Source organism: Salarias fasciatus, chromosome 1, assembly GCF_902148845.1.
Source record: "Salarias fasciatus chromosome 1, fSalaFa1.1, whole genome shotgun sequence".
Taxonomy (NCBI): domain Eukaryota; kingdom Metazoa; phylum Chordata; class Actinopteri; order Blenniiformes; family Blenniidae; genus Salarias; species Salarias fasciatus.
This window is the reverse complement of record NC_043745.1, coordinates 24,683,685-24,702,381: the sequence shown is the minus strand read 5'-3', so window position 1 is coordinate 24,702,381 and position 18,697 is coordinate 24,683,685.

Genomic DNA, 18,697 nt, shown 5'->3' with positions numbered 1-18,697 from the left:
GCCGTCCGCCGAGGGGGGGGGGGGGGGGGGGGGAATTCTCAGCTCTCCAAAGAGGGGCAGAAGGGATGCAGGTCCAAAAAATGCAGGTCAAGAGTGTCAGACGCAAAACACAGCATGGTATTCATCTGGAGCAGACACCTCCACAATGCCGGAGAGGAAAGAGAAGTGTACTTTATTGTACAAGCAACTGTTCCAGTGTTATGGAAATGCACGTTTAAAAAAAGTTGAATTGCACGTTTTGTGCCGTTAGTGCTGGAGATTTGTGGTCCTCGCTGACATTTGCTTAAACTAGCAGGACCGGAGCTGATCCCTCCGAGTATGCATGTGTGTGTGATGAGTGTCGTGGCTTGCATATGTACAAGGAAACTGTGTATCGGTGAATGTGTACAAGCCGCTGTTTGTTCCCTATCGGTATGCGACCAATTGTCAGACTGGAAGCTGCTCTTTCAGAGCGGCAACAAAGGGCTCTTTCCCAAATGTTCGCTCAATGCAGATACACTGCTTTCCTCTTGAATGAAGCAAAGCCAGTAGTGCAGAGACAAAGCGTGGATAAACGGGGGAACACAAAAAAGGATTTATCAACTCATGTAAGCAGAACTATCTCAAGAGGTGTGAAGAAAGAGTGCGATCCAGGGAGAGGTAGGGGGGTATATGGGAAGAAAGAGCGCCACTGTAAGCACAGAGGGGAAACGTTCCCAGAGCCTCTCTGGGTTTTCTTCCCACCCTGGACGGTTATTATGGCTTGGAGAGGAGTTCTGGCTGCGTCTCGTGTGGTCGCCGCTACAGTGTGACCCATTCCAGATGGCCTCTTCTGTTTCCCCCTCTGTGTCTGCAACGCACTGCTGGGACGGTGACAGACGTGCAGCGGAGCTAACGGCCCGCTGGGAGAATGGAGGAACAGGCGAGAGGTGTCACCAGCCACCGAACAGGAATCCGCATGTATACAAAAAAAAAAAAAAAAAAAGATTAATGCTAATATTGATATTGTATGTAAATTATAGACAGATTTTAATATCTATCTATCTACCTATCTATCTATCTATCTATCTATCTATCTATCTATCTAAGGGAAAGTCTTGGTATTGATTGCATCCTCCCTGTGTGTTTCCATATAGGAACACATGCCTGCTTTAAATGTGAATGTACAACTGACTGAAATGAAAGTAAAGCGTGCAGAACCTTGATTATACCAGAAGAGTTTAAATTAGGACTTTTGCAGGAGGACATGTAAACATGTCATTCCTGAACTTACTGTAAACCTGACCTGCCTTCAGCTGCCCGTGCTCTCTGTCACCAACAGTGCTTTTACTTTCATATTCGTAATGTCTTTTGGTTAATTTTTTTATTTTTTTTTCACCTGTTGCACATTTAATGTTAAGATTCTTAATCTTTGGGGTTTTGTTTGAAGTCAGTGAGAAGTCGTGTCATTAATTCCTGCTCTGCATTTCCAGAAATGTTCCCAGCTCACTCAGACTTGACAGTAACCCACCAGTCCGTCACAGAGCTAACACGAGGAAACAGATAATGCCTCTTTCAGGAAATTCATCAGCTTTAATCAACCTAGCGTGCATGCAAGCTGTACACACAGAAACCTCCGGCTGGAATCGAACTATGCTTTCTCAAGTGGAGAGATGGTTAACCCGGATTCCACCAGTCAGCCCCAGATGGGAAGTATGTAACAGAGCCTAATTTGCAGTGATTGCCTGCACAATTACTTCTGGTGTATTTCTCCAGCGCCACTGTTGGAGATGTGTAGCTTTAATGAGTCCTAAAGCACAGAATCTTCACTGTGGCCAGCGTCACTAAAGAAATCTATAACACTTAGCAGCACAGTGCTGCTGCTCACTCAGGCATGAACCAGTGACATACTGTTTAAAATGTGAGTCTTTCCAGAGGCTGACAGACTCTACACATAACTGTACTTAGTCTACATAAACAGGGCTCGAGGTTTGAACTGAAACAGTGAAAAACCTGAAATGATGAAGGTAAATGTTAAAAGGATCCCAATTAGTATGAAAAACTATTCAAAACGATGACGGACAGTCTTTTTCTGCTTCACATAAAAGTACTGGGAAAAAAGCCTTTTTGATTTTCTTAAGTTACAAGAAAAATAGTCAACGTGTTTCCAGCCGTTCTCATAATTGCTGACAGCGCTCATCAATTTTTAATATTTGTGCAGAACGGAAGATTTTTATCAAAATGGTTGATAAAAGTTGATGAATATAGCTGGTCACCAGTCCATCCCATGATGCATTCTGTCAGACATGTCTACCGGCCATTCAGAGTCACTAAACATTATGCGCACGGTTTTAGAAAAAGCACCAGAGCAAAGGGAGAACTTGCAAACTCCACACAGAAAGGCTCCCAAGCGATGAGACAGGAGTGTTAACACCAACGCAATGGTCAAACTCATCCTCTAGTGAAGAAACTCTATTTAGTTCTCATACTTGAAGCGGATCAGGCTCCCCCGTGTTTCTATGATCACAAGATCAGAATCAGAAGTTAAGTTATGGAAATCACAGCTGTTTATCAAAGACTACAGTCTTCTTTAAATCCCTTATTTAGCAGTTTGGAATGGTGTGAAATTCAATCATAAAATAATTTTGATGCTTTCAGTCTGACCCAGAAGCCTTTTCTGATTTAGTATAAACTGAGGACAACTCTTCTACTTTATTTCTTTATTACTCACAGAGAGACTAAAAAAGGAATCATCAAACCCCACCAGAGCTCTCTGGGACTCCCATCAGCCATCGGTTAGTGGCTGATGCAATCGAACATATAAAGAGAATTTACAGCTGACTCGGGTGAGGCTGTATTTTGCTGCGGAGCTACTTTTCAGCCTCTGCTACTCCAGGGAATGTATCAAAGGGATGATGAAATCTGAAAATTACCTATACAATGTTGCAAGAAATACGTTGGCAAACTCGCCATGGAAGAGATTGTGCGTCTTTCAGCAGGGTAATGAACTAAAACACTTTGAATAGCATCACCAAAGAAAAGGAAAAAGGGAGAGATTTGCTGTTTGCGGAGATTCTCCATCAAAATCAGTTTGAAAATGTTTGAGGAGAGCTAAAATGTGAGCTGGTAACGGTTTCAGTGCGTTGAAGTGGGAGACTGTCAGAAACAGGTTTGCGCTTGAAAATGCTTCAGATTCATTGTATAATCCATTACATTTATTTCCACAATCATTTATATCATGGACAGATTCGCCACAATTTTCACTGCTTTTTCTTTTATCAAAGTACCTAATCCATGCTGGAGCTGTTAAAGTAGTTCATAATTTCTGATTGAGAGGTGTGAAAAAAAAAAAAATCCCCCCACAAAGTGATTAAAGCAGAAAATATGTACCCAGAAATCAATACTTTACTTCAACACAGTTTGAAAAGAAATTATGATGGCATGACGTGCCTTCAGCCGCATACTTCAGCAATCAGACTCACTCTTCTTAGTGCATAAGTGTGCAGAAAACACTCATAAGGCGACACACTGAGTTTATGGTTAATGTACACTTGATGGTAAAAATAGGAAAAAGTTGTGTGAAGTGCAGCAATTACAGTGTTCAGCACCCGGAGGAAGTACGTTTGGTAATGTAGAGCTCACATGGCCTAGGAACTGCTTGATTCCTCAGGTTGAGGTGGGATGACGCACAAAGCAAGATTGTGTGTTCATCTTTTATTCCGCTTGATCCAATTTAATGATGGGGTGAGATCAATAAATGAAAATGAGAAAGATTCAAGGAATTCTTCTAGCTAACAATATTTATCTATGGGAATTGGATGTGATCCTGCATTTGTTCTCCTGGAGAATAAGGAGATATGTTTACAAATCCATCCATCCATCCATCCTACACCACTTTATCCTGTTTACAATCATACGGTGCTGGAGCCAATCGTGCAGGGAACCCCTGAACATGTCTCCAGTCCATTACAGTGTCTGACATCTCTGAGGATCATGAGGGACTGGAGCTGATCCCAGGCCTCATTGGCAAAAAAAAAACAAAACCTGAGTGTACACCAGTCCACTGCAGTGCAAACACCATTAAACAGCTAATCTCAGGACTTTAATTGACCTGATATACATTCCTTTGTTAAATAAAAAAAGTAGTGCCCAGAGCAAACCCATGGATCCACAGGGAGAACTTTTATTCCACACAAAACCGGAGATATTCTCACTGGGAAGTAACACTCTAAAGCCACTATTCCGCCGTGTGGTCATGCCCTAACATGTTTTCCACTGAGTGTGGGAACTAATGGTTGTACATGATTTCAGACACTCGGAAAAATTCTGAAGATGACGAAAAATAAAGAAAAACCGACCTTTGTGTAAATTGCAGTCTTCAAACTTTAATCTTTTGAAGCCACAAATGATCAATAATTTATTAGAGGGTGAAAAATGTAAGATGAAACCTGAATAAGTGAGCAGAGAAAGGAGATGATTATACAGTACATGCTTATATTCAGAGCCCGGGGGTGAATGAGTGGCAATGAGTCACAAATGGATTCTCAAGAAGCTCTCCTGGCTCACAGCAACACTTTAATTAACCTCCTTTCTTAATGTAAAGGTTAACACCCACAGCATCCTCGTCTACCTACTGTAGATTTATCCTCCCAGATGTTTGGAAGGATGCCACCCAGATCTTGTCAGGCCTGAGATGATGGACCTGACAAGGGGAGCTTCATCATTACGGTCCCTGACCGGCTGACCGTGAACCTCTGCCTGCCACCTGCTCCCCTCCTCACGGTCTCCGGAGCTCCGCCGCTGCACCCGGCCAGTCTATCTAACCTCTGAACGCCGTGGCCCTCCTGCAGGCGGCTCCTACCCTGTGAGTCCACACTCATCTATTATCGCTGACAGACAGGCGCCGCACTTCAATACTCACCCTGTAATAAGCTCCAGAAACCATATGGGATCTCCGCCGTACCCTGGACACCCGTGTGGCGTGTTGTCACCTTTACCAGTCATGCCTCACCGTGTAGATACTCTCTATTTCACCCAAGATGTCCATGTTTTCCTCCTCTGCCGTGCTCCAGTGTCTGACCTTTAATGAGTGTCCCTTCCTCACATTTACATCCCATATATTCTGTTCACATCTCAGCTGAAAACAATCTGTTAACTGGGGTTACATTTAAACATCTCGTCACACTGCAAACAGTGCTACTGTAAAGTAATATCTATTATTTAATCGTTAACGAGTGAGTCCTCTTTAAGATTTTGTCCTCAGACGACTCGTTCAAGCCGCTGTATCACAGTGTGCGTTTGTCTTTTTATCACCTGAGTTGCTGCAGTATTAAAGATACCAAACAGGACCGTTGGGTCAGAGGTGAGCGTCAGCTTGTGGTTGTAGTTCAGCTGCCTGTCAAGTTTTCACTTGTCATTTTAACCACTTGTCACTTTTTGTTAAATAATCATCTAACATGCTCTTTTGTTAAAAGTCCCAGTTTACTGGGGTTGAAATGGTGAGAAGATCTTAGTCACATACACACTCATTCCTATGATAAAATGAACAACTGTAATGCTGGAAGTGATCCTGACTGACTGTGTGTGAGGGCAGCGTTCATCCAGGACAGGTCCACACTCACATTGAGACAGTCACATCCACACATACCGTCGAGTTAAAGACATTCATTCATTTAACATGCATGTTTGCTCTGGAGAAGACACAATTCCATCCACAGAAGTCAGTGTGTGCTTGAACCTGAGACCTTCCAGAGTGCTAACCATTACGTTAATATCAACTTACGTCACTATAAAGCAGTTCAGCTCTGCTTCACCACAAACCCCCGCCTCCAATATCAACATCTTGCAATATTAAAATCTCTCGTAGCTGAACAGTTATCTGCGTTAAAGCAGCAGTTTCACTGGACTACGTTGTACCAATCTAATTATATATTCTTATTTACAGTTCACAATACACAGTGCATGTGTAGAAACACACACGTGTTTGCATGTATTTTGCATGTTGAGGCCTTCCTGTGTGCTGCTGAAAGGACCTCATGCCATCAAGAGGAGGCAAAAGACAATAAGGAAAAAAACGAATCTGCCACATAAGCTTTAATTGGGTAATTAGGAAAAGCGTGATGAGACATTTAGTGTCCCTGCTGGGAGGAGTATTGCCCATTACCCAGTGATTTCCTCAGCCATGACTATTACTTATGGTATGTAAAGGCTCTACGCTACAGTGACCAGTTAATTACATCCATTACTCAAGACTGGGTGGTGAGTTCACACCTGGGGAAGCACACGCATGCACGGCAGAACACACACTATCACGTTTTGCACACGCACTCACATTCATATGGGTGTAAATAGACTATGCGTGTTTACGCTTGGAGGCGGCAGCTCCGCGGTTGTTTCTTGTTTCCTGGAGCTCCGCTTGCTGTTTATTTCAGCCGCGTGAGCAACGAAAGACGGACGACATAAGTGGACAAAGAGAAATGGCTTTGTTGAATTTTTAAAGAATAATGGGCATTCTTTCATCAGACGTTTCCCCTCATAGGTTATTCCAGTGTTGACCTTTAAAGTCATCTGTGCTAACCTTTAAAAGCCATCAGCGCTAATGTGAATGTGGATTCTGTTCAGAGCAGCTTTCTGGATGTGAGCATTCAGTCTTTGCAACCTTTTGTTTTCACCAGAGCTTCATATCTCAGCTCTGTTGGGAGTCAGATTCTTTTTTTTTTTTTCTTGGCTGATGAATCTCATATGAACTCTCATCAGGCTCATTGTGTGATGAGATGATGGCTTTGGTCACAATTCACTGTCAAACACTGACACCTACTGGAAAACAGGAGCAGGAAAGACAAGCAACTCATACTGTGATCCCACTCTAAAGCCTAGATGAAGTTCAGAAAGATGTTTTTTGAAAGCATTGATTCAAAAGTCCATACTGCACCAGATGATGAGAGCAGATACCAACTGAAGAATGATCACCTCGCTACTGGGGCGATTTACAACATGCATTATCATTCATTACTGCCGAAGGACAGGGCAGGCCCTGATCCATTTGAGCAGGTTACAAGCCTCTTTCTACAGCAGGAACCACCTCCCATTCATTCACCCAACTGATTGAGGGTGAAAGCAGCATAAACTAGAGAACCATACAAAGTCATATTTACACCTAGGGGCAATGAATAAAGAGAAACACCTGAGATCTGACATACGTGTTATTTTTAAAAGCAATGAATCCTCTCTGCGAGTCAGCTGTAGCAGATTGCTCATTATTTACATTTAGCTGGAAGAAACTGCAAGACAACTGTCATCCATGGGTAAGCGGGCATCAGATGGAGGCTGCCACTAGAGAGCAGCAGAGTCATCTGGGGCCTTAAGTCAAACTTAAGAGAAGATTCCAAGAGTGACCTGACAGATCACTCACTTGTTCCAACCTGCACTAAGACAAAAACACGGGGCAGTCAACAAAGTTCAGCACAAAGTCCGGCTGTCTGAGGCAACAAGGATTCCCAACCATACTCAGAGTGTGATGTTAAGACCTGAACATGAATCAGTGCAGCATTTAAGTGTAGGTTAGACGAGGATCTGGAGTGAGTAAGTTCCAGTCAGTGCAGTGTTCTCTAAAACGATGATAACACAATGTGGTGTGTGTGCAGGAGCGTTTCAGTCTGATGACTTTCCCAGTTTGAATATTTCCCGGTTGCACAGGGATGATGTTCATGTTTGGCTTCAGACAAACAGGTTTTCCACATCTGGATGATTTATGAAAAAACGGAAAGATAAACCTGAAACACAAAGGAATGCATTTTTGATTTTAACTTACATAAGACACAGATTGCTCATATCTGAATGTTCAGTCTTTATGTCGTGACATCTTGAACATGAAACACAGAATGAACCAGACTAATGTGAAAACCAGTCATCTAAAATGCAAATAAAACATGACATTTTGGAGCTGCAGCAGGTAGGTTTTTTTTTTTTTTATGAATGAAGGGAAGCTTTAAGTGCAGAACTGCTCAAGGTAATGCCTTATATGTTTCTGGTTCGGTTTTCTCATTTGGCACACAGTCATGAATGATTTTGTTTGAGGATAAAGGAAACAAAGGCTCATCTTTTCACATCTGCAAACCAGCCATAAAAGCCAAAAAATACCTGAATAAATCAATAGTATTTTTTTTCTCTTCCAAATACTTTCCAGTTACATATCGGCAGAGTTTGATTTTCTTTGTAATCAGCTAAAAAAAAAGTGAGTAATTATAGTTTTGTATGCATGAAAATGTTGTTTCTTCAAAGACGTGTTGAGTATAAAATCGTTAAACTGTTTTCAGAGAAATTCTTTTCTGTGTGACTTCACATAAACACACAGTGACTCTGACTGGTCGCCAAAACACTGCAATTACAAACAGATGGAGATTGAAAGAAAAAAAAAAACCCTTCAAGACTTCATCTCTGCAGTCAGTTATTTCAGATTGATGATTAGCGCTCTGCAGCAGAGTGGAGCAGATCGGCATGCCAGCATTATAGCCTGTAATTACACCTTCACCTTTAAGCAGGTTGATTACAAGCAGAAAATCGTGTGACATAACAGTTTTATCAGCGTAGAATATGTCCCCACTTCAACAGATGAAAGCGGAGTTAATCATTTCCAGATCTAAGCATCCCACAGCACCTTCGGGACCTTAAACCACCCAAGACTGAGTTCTGGTTTGTTCTGTGAAAGTGAATGATTATCACCATCCAACAGGAAGTATCGGCTTCCCACTCTGACTGTGGCTGGTTTGATAAGTCCGACAAGGAGAGAAACTAAAGGAGCTCCCAGACAGTGAAGTCATGCGTTTCACAAAAACATCAGCACCACAGAGGAATTCACAATCTGCTTCCCACTGAGGATGCTGGGAATTCTGTGTTGGTACCACTGAGCTTTACCTCTGATTTCCATACTGAGGTCCAGTCATAACAGAATCATTCACTATTGTATTTAAAAAGTTTAAGTTAGACTTCATTTAGAAGAGTTTTATTAAAAAAAAAAAAAAAAAAAAAAAAGTTCATTTATTTCAGTAGATTATCATTTTCGGTTAAATACTTTTTCAACATTTTGTGTTTGCTGATTAACGTTCAAGTTATATATTTTTTAAATTTACAAAAACCCTGCTTATGATGAGTTCTTGCCAGATGCACAATAAGTTCACATCCATTTTGAGGTGGACAGTTTTTCTGATGGGAATGCAGTGGGTGTCGCTGCGACAGGTAAAGCACAACAGTTTGCATTTATCAGTTAAAGAGCAGCTGTTTCGTCGCTTTGATGAGCCACTGCTCCTCTTCTACATTATTTAAAAGTGATTCAAGCTTTCTCTTCTCCAGACTAAACACACAGCATAAACTACAATTAAGTCAGTAAATATTTACTTACATGTACATTTTATGTTGATTAATCGTTATTTTATATTGAACTTAGCTCTTCTTTTTTTTAGCTATGAAATTAATGTTATTTCATAATGGTGTTTTGTACCTTTGGCAGCAGAGCTGTCACACAAGCATTTAGTAGGCACATTTTTATCCATCCATCTTTCGTGCCACTCCATCCTGTTCAGGGTTGTGAGGACAAGGGCAGTGTACATCCTGGACGGGACGCCAATCCATCACAAGTTTTTATCCCATTCAGAATCCCTCTCTGACTTTGTGCAGGCAGGTCGAGGAGGAGGACGAACCACTTTTCCCAGTGAGCAGCACTTGGCGACAGCTAAAAGAAAAAAAACAAAAAAACTCTCATTTTAAAGAAGAAGAAACCTTCAACAGAACCACAAGTACTGAATTAGACTCAAATATAGCAAACTAGGCCTATATGTCAAACATACTAAACTAGATTGTCATATTCCAAACTAAGCTGACTACTGAATTCAGCTCAAACAAACTGAACAGATTCAACGAGTCTGACATAGACTGGACTCATGTATACATGAAACTAGACTCCACCAAACAAGACTCTATCAAAGTAGTCTCAGATATATCAATCTAGACCCATACAGTGGCAGTCACATTAAAAACACATATTTTATTGAGACTTTATGGGATAGAGCCACATAATATGCTGCATATAGTCAAACCAGACCCAGATCAACCAAACCACACTCTGACTTACTAAACTAGACTTCAACATGAACAACCAGACTCAAATATATCAAACTAACATACTAAGGTGTAATGGTTTAAAATAGTCTCGTTTCCTTCAAACCCCGTTGATGAAAAAGTGCATGCTTTCTTTTCATTCCACATATTCCCTCAAAATGTTAAATGTGTTCGTTATGGTGGGTGTTTAGAGTTTTGTATTTTCTGAAAGCTCTCAGTCAGCTGTGTATTCGCTGTTCACTGTTTCTGCACAAACAGTTCTTTGCTGACGGGTTTGACTGACATCGCTGGCCCTCCTACTCCTCACAGCACACTGCAGGGTCGCAGGATAACTGGAGTTTCACCCCGTGAAGCACTTTCACAGCTCCGTCTCAAACCGTCTCCAGGCCCTCTGTTGTTTTTGGCTGGAAATGGAAAAATGTTTTTCTGTCTTTTACGGCCAGCAAAATGTTTTCTCATCCTATACTTGGTGAAGCATGATGTCTTCTGATAGGCTTCTTTTGTGCATTTTTTTCTGTTGCTGTTTCTTCAGTGTTAGCTTTCCAGGTGCCTGTTGGATGATTACTGCAAGAATCTGCTAAACCTTAGAGTCTGAAAGCATTTCACTTCACTTTTTCTTTTTGGGAAACACCTAAATCCTTCAGATCCTACATGGATTAGTATTAGAATCATGTAAAAATGTGTTACATTCCTGTAGCCAGGGTTCTTTATTCTCTGTGAAAACATCACTATTTCATTTTTTGTGTTGTTTGTGAAATTTAAAGAGCTGCCTTTGGCTTGGTATTGATCTCACACTGGTGTTTTTGTGCCCTGTTTAATGAACAATTTATACAACAATGACTAAAAAAACTATAAATTAATTAACTATTAATTCACATTAATTATCTGCAGCAACATTTAACAATTAACCATATGTAAGTTGTTAATTTTTGCCCATAGCAAGGACTGCTTAGTCTTTATCCAAACCAATTATTACTGCCAACGAACAAGGCAGAGGAAGGACAGTTTTGTAATTATAAATGTTTTGTTAAAGAAGGAAGAATAAAGCTAAATATGGTGACCACAGCAGAGTGGAAATGAATTCTCTATCTTTGTATTTCTGTACAACACCTCCAGCTAAAAACTAAAACTAGGATGTTTTTTTTTTCTTTCTATTAGCAGGATGATCCAAATAGCAGAAAACATTCAATGATTTCATAAAATTTTTTTCCAATTAATAGCCTAACTCACATGATTATTCATAGCAAAAAGAGAAATCAGCGATGATAGAGGTCAAATGAAGACACTCTTAGTGGGAAATAAAGCTGACTGGTAACCCTCAGTCTGCACATGTGTGAGTCATGTTTCTAAGGGAGCATTATCCCATTTCTCTTTCCCATTTTTCAACAAAACTGTTTTTGCACATGAGTGACTGAGTCATGTGACGGGGGAACAGTTCTCTGTGGAACGTGGTTTGATCGTTTTGTCCAGATTCCCTCCTGTACTGTTAAAGTGCATCTAATTGAGCCAGACTTTAAGAAAGCTGAACCTCATGATTGTGTGTGTGTGTGTGTGTGTGTCCTGCAGCTGCTGAGTTTCCTGTCCTGGGACAGAAAGCATGTAGAAATGATTTTCTCCACATCAGTGTTCTTCTGCATGTTCTGGATCAAAGTCGTTCTGCTCTCTATTGTCCTCCATATGATCTGTTTCCTCTGTGAGGACATTTTTTTTTCTTTATTCCCGTCAACGTTCAGGTTCATGATTGTATTTCTTTCTTATTATCTGTCAGAACTTTTCCCAAATGGCCTAAGGAAGTGACTTCAGTTGCTGAATGGATGTTTCCATGATAGGCACAACAGATAAATGCTCCATATGTTGGGGATTTTTCTTTTCCCGGGCAGATTTGGTACAGCAGTCAGTAGTTATAGTTAGTAGATATCTGATCAACTAGTTGAAATCACCCCCACTGCCACAGCCGTGTTTCTCTGAGAAAACGGTTCAAAATTCACACAGTGGAAAAGAGTCAAAATGCCAAACGCATAGTATAAAGTGAAATAAATCCAAGATGCAACATTCTCTCTGCCAGAAGAAGACATGATGACAGATATGTCTGCAGTTTGACATTCACAGCCCAGAGATTCAGGCTGCAGATGAAAGAGCTCTCTCCGCCTGGTTTCACCTGGAGGCTGCAGGACAGAACATGAGGTTTTTAGAAGGTCAGATATACAGTTTGGGCTGAACCAGCGGAAAGATTTAGATAGCAATAAAATCTTAAAACGGATCCTAAAACGCCTGATTAAAAGGCCTGAATGGTGATGCGCTTTCCTGCCTTTTCCAGTAAAGAGGGGCTGCAGAACGACGGCAGATCCGGCAAACATCTGCCGGTCAGCGTCCTGCCAAGACTTCAAACACTGCGTCTCCCTTTCAAACTTAGAAACTGGCCGTGAGTGTGATTGTGCATTGTTGCTCCTGCCATGTTTGGAAGCGGCAGTGCAGCGTGTTATTAACTCTGCTGTGATTCTGGCAGAAAATGATCAAGTTCGCACAGCTGGAAAACTCATCAAACAATCTGTGACAGAGACCTGAGCAGCGAAAAACTCTGAGAAATCAGATGTCCTGACATGTTACAGAGCGCCGGCCGCCAGTTTCACATTGATTTGGGAATGAGTGATTATTGCCATGCTTCTTTATTGTCATGTTCACAACACCAATTATTATTAAAGACAGATAATTACTATTATTATGATTATTTTTACATTGATAGCAGATCTTGTTTTTTCATTTCAGTTTTTTTCAACATGGTTTACTTTTCAAGTAGAAGAAACTCTCACGTGTTTAGATGTTTTTCTTGACCTGTGTCTCGGTGTAGTGGTGAGGACTCTTGCCTCACAGGGAGAGGAGCGTCCGTTCAGTTCCAGGTTGGGCTTTGAACTCTCCCTGTGTTTGTTTCCGTTTGAGGGAAATTGTCTACATATTATCAGTGTTTGTGTTTGTTATCTCTTTGTTGTGCTGGTGACTCGTCCAAGATGTTTTCTGCTTCGCTCATACAGGCGATCGGCTCCAGCGTCCCGGCTCCATGTTCAATTCTTTCCTTTATCAAACAGTGCTTTCATACCTTCGCCACCTCTTGTTTTATTATTTTCCTGACAAAGAAGTATTTCCTGTTATTATAATAATATTTATCTCTAAGATTCTGTCATTGGATTTTTTTTTCTTGTTTTCAATATCATTGTTGAGTTACGTCATATAGACCAGAAACAATGTGAAAAACTAAAAAAAACCCAAAAACAAAAATAGAATCATAACAATAACAGTGTCAAATTTACTCATTTAGTTTTAGTGACCTTAAAGTTTGATGGCGGAACTTTTTAGAGCCGAGGGTTTATTGGCTGATTAAACTGAGTTACAGTAACCTTTCCACTAAAAGCTGTATTTTTTTCTTTTGAGATATTTTCCACTTTTCCCCTCCGAACTGTAAAACATCCTCCTCCTTCAGACCTTCAGGGCCTCCGGAGGTCTTGAAACTCTGGTCCGAGAGGAGAAGGAACGACCTCGCCGAGCACATATCATCAGTCTTCCAGGCCGGCCCCACATGTTTCTAATCTGCCCTTTAATTCCGCATGTCTTCATGCTTTCTCCATCTGAAGCAGCCAGGAGACATGAAGGAAGAGCCATAACCTTTACATGTGCTCCCTATAAGGTGTCAGCAGAGGAACACAGGCCCTCTCCCGCCGCCTGTCTCCGGGTTAACGTGTCTTTACAGTGGGAACGTGTTTGCACTTTGATGGTGTGTGATGTGGGTAATGGGCTGCTTCTAACGCTGCGCAGGAGTCGGCTTCCTCCCGCCGGCTCCTGGGACTCTCAGTCGTGAGACACTGTTGGAAAAAAACAGAGTTACAAACAGCAGATCAGTCAAGTTCGAGATGAATATGTATTTTATGGAAAGAAAACAAACAAGCTGCTTCTAATGTGGTGTTAGAACAACCGGAAAGTGAGAATTTTCTTTAATAAATGTTTGAGTAACTGAGGTTGTCTTATACGTAGCTAATATAGAAGATTAGTTTTTCACCGGTTATATTTGAAGATCTTGTTTTTGTCAGAACTTCATCTTGCTTTCTTGCTTCAGTGCTGAAGCTTTGGTTCCAGCGTACTGTCCTTTTTAAAACACCCACTCAGAATTTGACGCTATAGCTGAAATCTCAAGGGGTGAATGAATGACTGTTGTGTTGCTATTTGTGCTTTGTTGAATCGCAGGACCGTATTTGAGCTCCAGAAAAAACTAGAGGACACTTGCCCGGATCTGAAGATACTTTAATGATACTGAAAGTTTATTAAACATGTCTTAGTTGGGGAGTAATCAATTTATTCCTCCTTTGTTGCAAAAAAAATTCAGTTATATAACAAAATCATTCTAATCGAGCACAGATCTAGAAAGGCTTCAGAGGTTATTTAACGTGTCTTGAATATGTTTTCTTTTACATTTATTGGTGCAAATATTGTTTAAAATATCACTGAGGAAATATTGATAGAAATAATGTCTTTTGTCACAATCACCAAACAGTTTTTTCAAGGTTCATGGAAACTCTAGCTACTGTGGGATATACAGGATGTGTGAAAACCTCACATCCTCAAGGTTTTATTCAAAAACTGGTTTTCTTGTGCTTGTAGGAATTAGAAGAAAGTGAAAACGTGACAATCCACCTGCAAACACTCTGTAAATGTTCCTTTTCCTCCACAGGGGAACTAAAGCTCTCATCCAATCAATGTTTTTGACGCTGCAACGGAAACATCTCAGTAAATGAATGAATTAATTTACCATCAAACTGCAATATCTTCTGAAAGAAACTTGTGTTACTTTCAAGTTTAAATGATAACCTGAGAACCAGGAAGCACTTTGAGAAAGGTCAATGTTCTCATTGTCAACAGAACATTGCCTGCTGTTGACCTGATGTCTAATTGAGACTTTTTTTTTTTTTTTTAAGAAAATATAAAAGGTCAAGAAGGAAATTCTTTCTTTGTGTTCATTTGATTCACAATTTGGACACAGAGGTAAGTGGTAACAAATGCTTTATATTATGGACTTAAAACTGCCTTGAAATGCAAAATAACAGAATTTTACACATGCAATTCAAAACGCAACTAATTGCAGTTAAACTCCAGAAGTCCTGCGATGAATCACAATGTTAAAAAAATCAATCTTTTGACAGCTCTAGCTGCAATATAAAATGAGCATTACTGAACAGCTGAACGGGAACACTGAGCTGTGAAGCACTGAGTACAGTCCTCGACAAAGAAAGAGTTCAGGCCTGGTAAACTGTATCTGCAGACAGACAGGACATGGAGGAGATGGAGGATCGGCATGGGGCGGCGGGGGGTGGGGGAGGCTCTGTAACGACTCTAGCAGTGGAAATATGCAGAGCAGCTTCTGCTTCTGTCATTAGGGGCCAGTCGCACAGAGAGAGGGAGCGCTCTGCCTCCTCCGGCTCTGTCAGGTTTAAGGAGAAATGCTTGTAAGTCAACACATTCTGCTTTTGAGCGAAGGCACACAAAATGACACCTCTGATGAAAACTGACAATTCCTATTACCCGGAGCTTTTTCTTATGGAGGATAAAGCTGGTTTGAATTACAGGAGGAGAAATCTGAAGCACTGTATCTGAGCTCTGACAGATTGTTGTTGAAATTACCGAGAAATGACCGAGATAACCTCATTCATCATTTACTGAAAGCAGTCTGTCGTCCCTGTCAGGCTAAAACCTGAAAGCTCCAGTTTGGATTATTGAGGTGAGGATTTCTTGTCTTTAAGAATTCACCGTAAACACACCTCAATGTAGACGTGGCAGAGTTATGTTAAAGGATCACTGCGCCTTCCTTGTACCTGGTTATGTCTGAGATTTCCAACCCTTCTGTAACCAAATATGTGAATTATTCTCACATCATGAACCAAATGATATTAATAATAATTTTATAAAAAGCAATGACATGTATTCCTCTCATACAGAGCAAAGATCACAATCTCATGTTGATTTCAATGTGCAACCTCTGGGTTGGTTGGTGGATTAAATGTTGAGTCTTTATGAGGCACCTTGCAAATGTTCAGCGAAATGACCGTTAAATTATCTGTGGCGATCCTCATCTCACGATATTGAGCTGAGAGATGAAGTCTAAAATGTTTCATGCATCCAAAGAGGGAAATAGAAGAAAGTGTTCTCATTTCATGCTAATCTGAGAGCTCGATGTGTCTGAACCTCCCTTCAGTTGGTTGGAATCACGTCTTCTGGCAGCAGCGGCTCGAGTCCAGCCACTGCAGTAGTTTTACATCTCTGTGGTTCAACCACCACTCTTCTTGTAATTGATGGTGTGAGAGGTCAGGAAGTCCCGCGCTCGTATAACAATGGCGTAAATAAGAGCCCAGATATATGATCATGAAAGAACGCGGACCGCCTCCCCATTAGGGTGATTGTGAGGTTTCCTCAATATTCCGCTCCACAAACACTGCAGGAATGTGAGCAGTAAAATAGATCTGTGAAATTAAATGTTGTCTGCGTGACAGTGGATGATAAAACTTGTTTGTTTTCCTCCCTACTGGAAAATTAACTGGAGAATTTGTGAGTTGAATAAAGCCAGGATGTATGGCCCACAATCCTAAACTGGCCCAACAGACGATTAAGTAAAAAAAAAAAAAAATCTCAATTCAGACATTCGCTGTAACCTTTATCTGGTTGTTTTCACAGTCATTTACAACTTGTACTGTAGACTTTTTTCCTATTTTTTTCAACCTTTCTTGCCACAAGCAGGCTTCCAGTGATGGATACGTAATATTTTACTTTCCCAACACCTCAAACCCTGGTCCTTCATACGAGCTTCAACAGTGTTTGTTTCAGAGTGCGGTCCAGACTGAACTGATGTTGTTTGACTCTGAGTGAACGATGGAGGACACTGCCGCGCTGACAGGCAGCATCATGTTCAGGGCTCATAAAAAGTGGCCTTTTTCACAGACTTCTCTGACCTGATTGAAGTGTCCGTGTTTGTCGAGGTGTGTCTTCTTCTTGTTGCCAGGAGACCAAACTTTGTGCGTTTGTGTTTGTGTGTGTCCGTTCCCTCACTCCTTTCACTCTCCTGCTCCTGACATCATTACCCATCAACGCTGTCCGGCTTGTTTGGAGCAACGTAAACTTCTCCAAAGGCTTACAAGAGGGCCGTAAAGCTGTTTGTCCAGTCTGTCTGGACGTGACGTGAGGAAAACCTCCCGACTGCAGTGGGTGCAGTTCATTCCGAGGATAAATGTTGTTTCAACAAATTTGTGGTCTGTACTGATATTAGCAATATTGATGCAATTTGTTTTGCATTAGATTTGTTGTGCTTGCTTGAGCATGTTAATAAGACTCATTTAGCCTTCAGACAGTCCAGCTTGAAAAAAGATGCGAATTAAGATTTTTTTTGTTTTGTTTTGTTTTTATTATCCCAGCTGCTGAGGAGGATGACTGTTTGTCCTTAACTGCCTTCAACATTTTCCCACACTGCTTATTTTCCTCACACCGAACCAGCCCACCTCTGCTGGGTAAACACGGTAATTGGTGGAAATTCCTCTGAGGACGAATAGAGCTGCATCCATGCATTACAAGTGCTTGTGTTTCATGCATCAAGTTGTTGATGGTTGGTAATAGTAATTTATTCCTTCACCTGTCCTGGGAACTGAGGGACGTCTGAGAGATCTGAGGTGCAGCGCCGGGTCATATTCCTCCCCTGAAAGACGCCCTTTGCCTTGTAATTGACGCGATGAGGTCAGGTAATGAATGTTTTCTGGAAAAACAACAAACACTGACGACTTAAGGGGAACTCTGAGACATCGCTGAACATCTTCTATTTAGAACCTGGATATAAAAGTCAAATGTGGCAGGACAGTGACCACTTGCAGTGGCAACCAGGGTTATTAGCTGAAGCTGCAGCTCCACTCAACTGGCTGCAAAACTGAGCTGATTTCATTGAAAATGCTGTTAAAAAAAGAGTTATCTTAAGTCTTAAGAGAATATTGAGCAGTGGCGTTAAGCAGGCCAATAAACACATATATTTAAGAGGAATGTTTGTCAAGTCAGGTGTGTAAATAAACAAATAAACAAATAAACAAATGTCTGGTGACTGATTTGATTTTATCACCAAAATTCATCTCAATATTTTTGGTAAAATTTGCATTTATGAGAATCATTTTCATCAGTATAACTTGTTCGTTTCATTCCAGTCATCCGCAGCTAAGACTTTAATCTAATTAACTTGTTTCAGACTTTCTGAATGAAGGTTTTCTGTTCTAGTTACAGCGCCTGTAAAAGTGTGTGCAGCTCAATAGAACAGTTAGATCAGATGTGAAAATGTTTATAGTTTCGAATTTCATGACATCATGACAAATTTCACGGCAGATTTTCCGTGACACATCGAATCAAACTGCAGTTTGTCAGCATTACATAACGGCATGTCGACAAATGCTGTGAGCGATGTGAAGGCCAGGTGCAGGAAGTATTAGCTCGAGTAAAACTCAGGATTCAGTCATAATAATGCCTTATAATCACCTCAAAGTTTACTTTGAGTGTTTTAGTATCATTTGAATTTTGATCCCTTTTAAAATTAATTGTAGTTTCTTGTATTTGTTGTGTT